This window comes from Phyllopteryx taeniolatus, chromosome 4 (assembly GCF_024500385.1).
Source record: "Phyllopteryx taeniolatus isolate TA_2022b chromosome 4, UOR_Ptae_1.2, whole genome shotgun sequence".
In the NCBI taxonomy this organism is placed as follows: domain Eukaryota; kingdom Metazoa; phylum Chordata; class Actinopteri; order Syngnathiformes; family Syngnathidae; genus Phyllopteryx; species Phyllopteryx taeniolatus.
In genome coordinates, this window is record NC_084505.1 from 3,668,020 (window position 1) to 3,678,182 (window position 10,163).

Here is a 10,163-nt window from a genome sequence, read left to right on the forward strand (position 1 = left end):
GGCTCTCCAGGTTTGTGGGTGCAACACAAGGTTAATCACCTTGTCTCATAAAAACAACTGTGTTACAAAAACAGCAAAGGAGGAGATCAACATAACTGGGTGTGACAGTCTTCGAAAGGAAGCTGCTCATATGAATGACAGTAGTGAAAAAAGAGAGGAGAAGCTATAAGATAACCTGGTGTAACCAGTGAATGCAAGAGACAATAACCAGATAGACCAAGCGATGGTCACTGGAACTGAGAGAAAATCATTATAAATGTCAGAGTATGAAGAGGGGCAGATGTGATCACTACCTGGTAACAGCATACATTAAGGGAGACATACATCCATCCATTTTCTTTACCGCTTATTCTCACTAGGGTTGCGGGCTGCTGGAGCCTATTCCAGCTATCTTCGGGCGGGAGACGGTGTACACCCTCAACCGGTTGCCAGCCAATCGCAGGCCACATAGAAACAACCAACCATTCGCACTCACATTCACACCTACGGGCAATTTAGAGTCTTCAATCAACCTACTACGCATGTTTTTGGGATGTGGGAGGAAACTGGAGTGCCCGGAGAAAACCCACGCAGGCACGGGGAGAACATGCAAACTCCACACAGGCGGGGTTGGGGATTGAACCCCGGTCATCAGAACTGTGAGGCAAACGCTCTAACCAGTTGTCCACCGTGCCGCCTTGTCCTAACTAATATTTTCTAAATAGCACAACAAAGATTTTTTAGTTAAATCAGGAACCTGTGAGAAACTCCACATCATTACTGAAGTGCGCATGCACACACGGTCTGAACCAGTTTGAACTTGACTGAGCGGCGAACCCCGGTCCCCAGAACTGTGAGGCAGATGTGTTAACCCGTCGGTCACTGTGGCGGCTAAGGGGGCCATATTAAGGAAAATGTGCAACACACACAATTTTGTATCAAAATTGTGTGTTTCTGGATTACCTGCCCGCCCACCCAATCAAGTGCGAAATGTCATGTCACACCACTTCATGAAATGACAAGCATATTTTGGTTGCTTGGTGATAAAATGCTGCCTCCACAATTGGAGCAGACGCCGCATGGAAACAATGTTTTGTTAGATGAATAGAAGAATTTCCATATATACATGTAAACTTTAAGGCCCTTCATAGAAGGCAAGGATTTTGTATGGACAATGGGAGGACATTGAGTGAAGATACGAAGAAGTTGGCGGGTAGGCACAGCTGTGCTGTGAATGTGTCATAGTCGAGAGAGTTGGAAGGGAATGACAACAGCGATGACAGTGTGGATGTTAGGTGTGAGAGTGAAGGAACTGAAGGTAAAAGAGAGGGCCCATTTGAAGTAGTTAGTACTAAAAAACAAAAGACAGCGAAGAGGAAGGCTGAGGTAAGAAAAGGAAAAGAGGTTTTGGAGAGGGAGCTTAAAGTTATTTTTCGGTTTGGTGATGACAAAGGATTGTTTTCAGTGAACCCAGTTAAACTCGACTCTAAGAAATAAATTTTCAAATATTGTAGTGGCAAAGGCGTTGAGGTTTGGGAACTTAATGATTAGTATACGCGGAGATGAGGAGTAAAGGGAGAGAGCATGCCAAATGAAGGAGGTGGGTTGGTGGAAAGTGGTGAGTGTGAGCTGTATGAATAAAGGGGTGAACGAGAGAACACCAGAGCAGGTTTCTGTGGAGGAAATAAAGGTGAATGTGAGAGGAAGAGCATTAAAGGAGGCAAGGAGACTCCAAATAAGAGATGGGAAAAAAATACTGTAAATAGTAGGAGCTTTTTATTGTTTTTTTGAAGGGACTGTTCCAGAAAATATCTAGGATTCATGTCATACTCTATTAGGGAATATGTACCAAGACCAAAGAGGTCCAATAAGTGCCAGAGATTCGGTCACACACCTTTGATGTAAAAAGGGAAGAGAAGGTGTGCAATGCGTGGGGAGGATCACAAATACGCACAATGTAGGAATCATAGTCAACCCAGCTGTTGTAATTGTGGAGTAAGTCATAGCGTGGCATATGAGGGAGTGTGAGGTAATGAAAAGGGAGGTGCAGGATGGTACACCAGGTCAGAGCGCAAAATAAATTCACGTATGAGGAGGCTGTATGGTTGGTGAATTAGCAGAGAGAGGGAAAGTCAGTGCAGCAAAAACAACTTGGCAAACAAGCAGAACAGATAAGGGAGGAAGGTGTGGCTCTCATGAGATAGATAGATAGATAGATAGATAGATAGATAGATAGATAGATAGATAGATAGATAGATAGATAGATAGATAGATAGATAGATAGATAGATAGATAGATAGATAGATAGATAGATAGATAGATAGATAGATAGATAGTGATGGGCGATACCACACTATTTTGATAGATTAGAAGAAAAAGAAGAAGAAGATAATGCAATTCCATCTCTGTGGACGCTCGCTTTAAACACCCTGTAAAACAAAACTAAATATATTTCGTAATTTGGACAAACCACAGAGAAGAGTTTTTTGAAAATCCCTGCCAAATTTGAATGGTTTAAAAAAAATGTCAAATGAGGTGTCAAAATCTTGAATGACTCATGTCTCCGCTCTCAAACGCTGAGCGTGTCCACTAAATGCACTGAAACCACGTCCCATATATATACACACACACACACACACACATATATATCCTCACTCGGGTCACAGGCGTGCTGGAGCCTATCCCAGCTATCTTCAGGCGAGAGGCGGGGTACACCCCGAACTGGTCCCCAGCCAATCGCAGGACACATATAAACAAAGGTAAAAGAGAGGGCCCAACAACCATTCGCACTCACATTCACACTTACCTATATACATCCCCAATTCCAATGAAGTTGGGACGTTGTGTTAAACATAAATAAAAACAGAATACAATGATTTGCAAATCATGTTAATTTAATACACTACAAAGACAAGATATTTAATGTTCAAACTGATAAACTTTATTGTTTTTAGCAAATAATCATTAACTTAGTATTTTATGGCTGCAACACATTCCAAAAAGCTGGGACAGGGTCATGTTTACCACAGTGTTACATCACCTTTTCTTTTAACAACATTCAATAAACATTTGGGAACTGAGGAGACTAATTGTTGAAGCTTTGTAGGTGGAATTATTTCCCATTCTTGCTTGATGTACAGCTTCAGTTCTTCAACAGTCCGAGGTCTCCTTTGTCGTATTTTACGCTTCATAATGTGCCACACATTTTCAATGGGAGACAGGTCTAGACAGCAGGCAGGCCAGTCTGGTACCCGCACTCTTTTACTACGAAGCCACGCTGTTGTAACACGTGCAGAATGTGGTTTGGCATTGTCTTGCTGAAATAAGCAGGGGGCACATGAAAAAGACGTTGCTTGGATGGCAGCATGTTTCTCCCAAACCTGTATGTACCTTTCAGCATTAATGGTGCCTTCACAGATGTGTAAGTCAACCATGCCATTGGCACTAACACAGCCCCATACCATCACAGATGCTGGCTTTTGAACTTTGCGTCCATAACAGTCCAGATGGTTCTTTTCCTCTTTGGCCCGGAGGACACGACGTCCACAATTTCCAAAAACAATTTGAAATGTGGACTCGTCGGATCACAGAACACTTTCCACTTTGCATCAGTCCATCTTAGATGAGCTCCGGCCCAGAGAAGCCGGCGGCGTTTCTGGGTGTTGTTGATAAATGGCTTTTGCTTTGCATAGTAGAGTTTCAAGTTGCACTTACGGATGTAGCGCCGAACTGTATTTACTGACATTGGTTTTCTGAAGTGTTCCTGAGCCCATGAGGTAATATTCTTTACACATTGATGTTGGTTTTTGACGCAGTGCCGCCTGAGGGATTGAAGGTCACAGTCATTCAATGTTGGTTTTCGGCCTTGCTGCTTACATGCAGTGATTTCTCCAGATTTTCTGAACCTTTTGAGGATATTATGGACCGTAGATGATGAAATCCCTAAATTCCTTGCAATTGTACATTGAGGAACATTGTCCTTAAACTGGTCGACGATTTTCTCACGCACTTGTTCACAAAGAGGTGAACCTCGCCCCATCTTTGCTTGTGAATGACTGAGCAATTATATAATTCTATCCTTTTATACCCAATCATTCCACCCACCTGTTCCCAATTACCCTGCTCACCTGTGGGATGTTCCAAACAGGTGTTTGATGAGCATCTTTCTCCGTCTTTTTTGCCACCTGTCCCAGCTTTTTTGGAATGTGTTGCAGCCATAAAATTGTAAACCAGAAATTAAATAACAAAATGTGTAAAATAGAAAAAAACTTTTCTCTAACAAAATAGCTCCTGTTTAAAATATCCTAAGAACTAAATGACACTGTGGAGGTTAGGAAACAAACTTGCTGTCTGTGCCATAAACTGCAACACTATAAATATTGAGGTAACCTATCTGTGCTCCAAACGATTAATTAAATAACAAAATAACTACAAGCAAAGCACTTTTCTCTTACTGTCTCACTCTGCACAGGAGTCGCAACAGCCCAGCGCTCTCTGAGCAGCCAGGTTAACAACATCCATCCATCCATTTTCTACACCACTTATCCTCACTAGGGTCATGGGTATGCCGGAGCCTATCCCATCTGATGCGGTTGAGAGACGAGCTATACCCTGAATTGGTCGCTAGCAGATCACAGAGGTTAACAACAGTGTGAATGAAGTACACACTACACAACACTACACTTCACTACACTACAGGTGTTACAGCGGGTGTTGCAAAAGGCATGTTATGGAATGCGAAAGATAGTACAGTGGAAGCTCGGGTTATGAACTTAATTCATTCCGTGACCCCGTTTGTAACCCGAAACGTTCTTAATCTGAGGTAATGTGACAGGGTTCTGGTGGCAGGGAGGACTCAAGTGCAGAAACGATAATGAACAATAAGATTAAGATGACGGAATTGTATTGCACAACAGGTGGTGAAAGGGTTGATCCTGGTCGGGGAAAAGATCTGAATCCGGGCGGACTGGGTGCCGGGAATGAACAGGCTTGCAGGGAGGGTGGACAAGGCAGCAGGTCGTCATGGAGAGTTGAAAATCTGGCGGCGCGGTGGAGTCCAAGGCCATTTTTTAAGAAGGGCTGATTGGAGATGGGGTACAGCTGTTGAGTGACTTGAACTCGCCGCACTCAAAAACTCACACGCACGGCCAGTGGGAAAAAGATAAGCTGGACAAAATGTGTCGCATTAACTAATGTATTCAAATAAAGAAGTACTAGTGCATATTATGTTAAAGGTGCCATATTTTAGCAAATCAACGTTTTCCAGTATTTGGGATGGAATATTGGTTCTGGTGTCTCAGTAAACATGTGAAATATGAAATAAAATCATCCACGCATTCCTGAGTTGGCGTTTTTCTGCCGCGAGGCCTGAAATCAGGTCATTCGAATTTCTCAAGCTTATCAATGTCACTAACAAAGATCTCCACCTACTTCGCCGCTCCCAGCCAGCGCTGTAGACATAAAAAGACGCATGCTCTTACAAGTGGGTCTTCTACACTGATGCAACCAATCAGAGGAAAGGGGGCGGTCTTAGCCAAATATTGTCACGTACGTGGTTAGGGCGAAGGCGAGGAACGCAAGGCAAGAACATGGTGGACCCAATTGCAGGGAAGCAGGGAGGCAAGTGTGGGAATCTCAAAATAATAATATTTAATCGTCAAAAAAGGAAAACAAGGATATTGGATAAAGCAAAACTGAACGAAGTCCCACAACAGATAAGAACCAAACCAAAGTAACAAAGAAACACTTGAATATCTAAAACTGGAAACAAACTATGACCTGTGAGTAAGACGTGGAATAGATGACACCTGACAATGACATACCACAATGATAAAGACAACTGCCGACTATGACATGGCAAGACATGTGACAACGACAATGAACCGACAAGAACTGAAAGAAACCAGGGAACTAAATACAAACAAATTGACGAGACAACAAGGAACACCTGGACAAGACACGAGTGGCTGGAGAGAGCTGATTGGTCGACACAAAGTAGACTAGAAGAGGTGGTCACAACAACCTAATGAGCACACGACAAACATGGAACACAGGAAAACAGGGAACAAAACTAAACACAACCCAAACCAAAACACAGACCATGACAAAATATGGACAAAATGGATGCAAAACTTTTATTTATTTTATTATTATTATTATTTCTTTTTTTAATGGGCGCCAGCACACTTTTCCTCCATTTCTCAGGCATCTTCTCACCCATTAGAATTCTGTTGAACCAGCTGGTCAAAAACTCCACCGCCACCTCTCCTAGATGCTTCCCTACCTCCACAGGAATGTCATCAGGACCAACTGCCTTTCCATTTTTCATCCTCTTTAGTGCCTTTCTAACTTCCCCCTTACTAATCATTGCTCCTTCACTCTACGTTCCTATCTCTTCTGGAAGAAAGTGTTCACTCCAGCCATTTCCATCCTTTTTGCAAACTCTACCACAATCTGTCCCTTGAGGTTCCTTATCTGAATGCTGAATTTACCCATCACTTCTTCATCACCCCTGTTTCCTTCACCAACATGTCCATTAAAATCTGCACCTATCACGACTCTATCTCTGTCTGGGATGCTTAGAACAATTTCGTCCAGCTCCTTCCAGAATTACGCTTTCACCTCTTGGTCACATCCTACCTGTGGGGCAAAGCTACTAATCACATTATATATAACATCCTCAATTTCAAGTTTCAGCCTCATCACTCGATCTGACATTGACTCTTTTCACCTCCAAGACATTCTTAGCTAACTCTTCCTTTAAAATAAAACCTACTCCATTTCTCTTCCCATCTACACCATAGTAAAATAATTTGAACCCTGACCCTAAACTTCTAGCCTTACTGCCTTTCCACCTGCTCTCCTAGACACACAATATATCAACATTTCTCCTAATCATTATGTCAACCAACTCCTGAGCTTTTCCTATCATAGTGCTAACATTCAAAGTCCCCACATTCAGTTCTAAGCTCCTTGCTTTCCTCTTCTCTTTCTGCCGAAGAAGCCGCTTTCCACCTCTTCTTCATCTTCGACCCACAGTTGCTGAATCTCCACCGACACCATGTAGGTTAACGGCGGCTGTGGCGGATGTTAACCCGGGAAACGACCGATCCAGTATGGAATTCCTTGGATGAACGTTCATATTTATTTGGCAAAATTTTAAGCTGGATGCCCTTCCTAACGCAACCCTTTGCATCAGGGCTTGGGACCGGCCTACAGTTTGCACTGGCTTGTGCTCCCTTATTTATACAATTAAGAAAAAACAGTAGTGTCTGAATTATGGATTTATTTTTGTGAACACAATCAGTCAATAATACAACTATTAACAAAGGAGGTGAAGGGGTGCTACAGTGGATATAAAAAGTCTACACAATTTTTCAAAAAGTCAAAAGTCTTCAAATGGCAACTGAGATAACATCGTGCACATACCCTGTTATGAATTGGGATGTGGCTTTGTTCAGAATTGGGCAGTCACATTCAAACTCATGTTAAAGTAAACACACAATTGCCACCATTTAAAATGTCTCTGATTAACCTCAAATAATTAAAAACTGTTCTAGTTGGCTTTTCATGACATTTTTTGTTGTCATAGCTTACAACAAAAGCCCATGTTCTGCACAGAGCTTCCACACATCACAAGGGTGTCATTAGTCAAAGATATTAGTCAGAAGAAGTGTACAAAAAATTCCAAAGCATCAATATCACATCATATACTATGTTGCCAAAAGTATTTGTTCACCTGCCTTGACTCACATATGATTTTAGTGATGACCCATTCTAAATCCATATGGTTTTGATATGATATTGGTCGACCCTTTGCAGTTATAACAACTTCAGCTCTTGTGGGAAGGCTTTCAATAAGATTTAGGAGTACGTTTATTGGATTTTCTGCCCATTCTTCCAGGAGCATATTTGTGAGGTCACACACTGATGATGGACAGGAAGGCATGGCTCACTGTCCACTCGAAATCAACCCAAAGGCGTTCTATCCGATTGAGAGGCAGGACTGGCACAGGCCATTCAAGTTCGTCCATACCAAATTCTCCCGTCCATTTTGTGAACTTTCCTCACCGGCAGATACTCTGTTGCTTTGATGCCATACGCGCGACAAGTTGCCACACAAAATTCCCTGAAGAAAAAAATAATAATGTGCGCTGCGTAAAATTTATAGAGCCCCTGAAGGGACATGGGCAAACAAATGTTGCAAAAGATGTTTCTCGTGGGCATGAGAAACAAACAACAAATCTGCAGTGTTTGATATTAGAGATAGCTGGCTGGTGAATATTATTAAAATACATGCTTGAGTTAGAAATAGGTAAACCCTTTGTTGAGAAATTAAATTGGGAATGCGAGCATGTAATTGTCGATGTATTTTTGTCTCAATCTGGATGTGATCACAGAGAAACGGACAAACAATATTTGCGTCAGGTGGGAGGAGACCAGGGTTTAAAGTCAGAATATAGCATATAAAATTTGCTAGCGAGCATATGCGGTTTAGTCTGTTACCATAGTGACCGAGTCGGAATTTCTCTTTACCGGATAATTTAGATTTTCCCTCAGCCATGTGTGGATCTACCGGGGTGGCAAATACTACCTGAAAAGAAAGCCTTGACACACCTCCTGCCACCCCAATTTGCAGCGACGAATTTTACATTTACATCGAGGAACTCCAATGTCTGACTGCAATACGAGATGACGACACATCGGCAGCCGGCGGAGTATAGTGATGGGCACAGCAGTAGTTTTTTGAGTGTACTGAATCATTCGAATCAGTTCATTAAAAATCATCAAATCATCAAAATCACAGAGACACAGCGGGAATGATATGTATGTGTACGTATATATATTTATTAATTTACATTTATTTTAAATGTGTGCTTGTTTTCATGTGCTTGACTGACAAAAAAAAAAATACAAAAAAAATAGCCGTTGCCTTGAAACTGCTAGTGAAATCTAGCCTCGCGAGGATGTCAGGATTTACGGTTAAAATCACTCATGAGTAAGTTCACTGCGTCGTACCTCGCTCCTTAGCAGAGCACAAAAGAAAAAGTTCAACGAACGAATCACTCGTGTCTAACGGATCGCGAACGATAACTTCAACGAACGAATCACTCTTCAATTCTTCAGTTCCTCAGTACACCAGCACACTTAAGTCCCTCCCCCGCCTGCACGGCGCTGCCTGACGCTGGCTGCTCATTGGTCATTCGCCGAAGTGAGTGACAACGCTGGCGAATCGCAAATCACATAGCAGTACGTTAAATGAAGTCCCGCTCCGCCTGCACGCTGGCTGCTCATTGGTCATTCGCCGAAGAGTCAGAAGTGAGTGACAGAACGCTTTGACAGTTCCGTTTCCTCTCCCAGCCGACTCGCTCGCCTCACGGCGGCGGGTGGCGGCCAAGTTCAGAGAACGAATCATTTCGTAAACTAATTCAGTTTACTTCGTTCACTAAAACGATTTGTTCTTTTGGACGAAACGTTCGCAAACACTAACGCCGTAAGACACTGATTTGTTTTGAAAAAGCGATTGAGCCAGGACTCGGGAGTTGAGAGGAAAGAAGACACAGGAGGAAAGAGGTAAAAACTGAACAACTATCTATCTGTCTCTCTATCAAGAAGGGTAATTAAAATAAAAGCACAGTGCTAGTATAGTTGCAGTCGGGATTTTGAGAGAATACAAATCAGGGTTAAGAACGTTGTTTTGCTAACTATACATGTCATGTTAGCTGGGTCTTACGTTATCTGTGGAAAGGTCAATATTGAGTCACCGTCTGTAAAACGCTGTGAAATAACTTATCTAATCTTACAGACGTGAAGAAGAAAGGTACCATTTGCAGTTTTTTTTTTCACTGAAGAGAAAGGTGACACAAATAGAAAATGAACAATTGAGTAAGGGTGATGTGGAAGGAGAGAGAGAAGGGCAAAAGAAATACAAGGCCATGGTGACCAGGGACAGGAGCAGGTTGGAGAACACCACAGTGCTGAAGAGATGGAGGAGGGAGAGCATCACCAAGATGAGGAGGCAGAAAGCGAGAAAGATGACATGCAGGGTTCAGAGTTCAGAGAGTGCCTGATCCATCACCAACCATCTCCAGTCGAGCTGGTCCTCATGGTATGGAAGTTGTTACTCAGTATACTAAGTTACATATTGATAAGAACGACAAATGACAAACAGACATCTTGGTGTA